This window comes from Pseudophryne corroboree (assembly GCF_028390025.1).
Source record: "Pseudophryne corroboree isolate aPseCor3 chromosome 3 unlocalized genomic scaffold, aPseCor3.hap2 SUPER_3_unloc_5, whole genome shotgun sequence".
Lineage (NCBI taxonomy): Eukaryota > Metazoa > Chordata > Amphibia > Anura > Myobatrachidae > Pseudophryne > Pseudophryne corroboree.
In genome coordinates this window covers 1,142,759-1,144,221 of record NW_026967541.1, presented here as the reverse complement: position 1 = coordinate 1,144,221, position 1,463 = coordinate 1,142,759, and positions in this window count along the sequence as shown.

Here is a 1,463-nt window from a genome sequence, read left to right as displayed (position 1 = left end):
AAATGTTGTGCAAGTAAATCACATCTTGTTATACATCAAAGAAGTCACACAGGTGAGAAGCCATTTTCATGTTCTGAGTGTGGGAAATGTTTTGCACACAAATCATATCTTGTTATACATCAGAGAAGTCACACAGGTGAAAAGCCATTTTCTTGCTCTGAGTGTGGGAAATGTTGTGTAAGTAAATCACATCTTGTTATACATCACAGAACTCACACAGATGAGAGGCCATTTCCATACTCTGAGAAATAAATCATCTCTTGTTTCACACAATAGACATCACTCAGGTGAAGAACCATTTTATTCTTCTGTAGTATACTCGTCATTGCCATGGAATGTTCTTCAAGGTTCTTATCCTATCTCCTATGCTTTTTGCAATATACATGCTACCACTGGGTGAAATAATCAGATGTCATGCCCTCATCTACCACTGCTATGCAGATGACCTGTCCTTTGCTCCGGGTACTGAGAACCCAGTACCAATCCTAAATGGTTGTCTAGCTGAGCTCCAGGTGTGGGTGATGCCAGTTGGCTGTGACTCAGTCCTGGTGAAACAGGTCCTTATGGTAGTCTCACCAACAAAGGGCAGGGCTACAGCTCAGCTTTGCAAACCAACCAGACTTGCCACATAACACCCATTCTCTGTTACCTTCAACGGCTGCCTGTAAGATGGTGACTCTATTACATAATCTTACTGACTCTCCTAGCCCTACATGACCAGGGCCAAGTACCAGAAGCAGCTTCTGTCTCCTTACTGCCCTGGTTACTTCCATCTGCAGATGATAAACTGTTACCGGCAATACCAAAAATCCACAAGCAGTGCTGATATGTCAGGGGGGAGACAGGGTGGGTGACACTATTGCTGTATCAGAGGCACTGTCTGTGGGTAATATCTCCAAGCAGTGCTGAGGTGGCAGAGGGGGTACACAGGGGGGCTGACAGTAGTGGGGACTGCAGGAGGCAGTGTCTGTGTGAGAATCTTGTCCTCAATCAGAGCTAAGGTTTCAGAGTGGGAGACAAGGTGGTGGCAGTAGTGGAAGGAGACAGGGCGGGTGGCAGTAGTGGGCGGAGACAGGGAGGGTGGCAGTAGTGGGGGGAGACAGGATGGGTGGCAGTAGAGGGGGGAGACGGTGGGTAGCAGTAGTTTGGGGATTCAGGGCAAATGGCAGTAGTGGGGGGAGACAGGGCGGTGGCAACAGTGGAGGGAGGCAGGGCGGGTGGCAGTAGTGTGGGGGAATACATGGCGGTGGCAGTAGTGGGGGCGACAGTGGGTAGCAGTAGTAAGGGAGAAAAGGCAGGTAGCAGTAGTGGGGAAGGCAGGGTGGGTATCAGTAGTGGGGGAAGGCAGGGTGACTGGCAGTAGTGGATGTAGACAGGGCGGTGGCAGTAGTGGAAGGAGACAGGGCAGGTGGCAGTAGTGGGCGGAGACAGGGAGGGTGGGGGAGACAGGGCAGGTGGCAGTA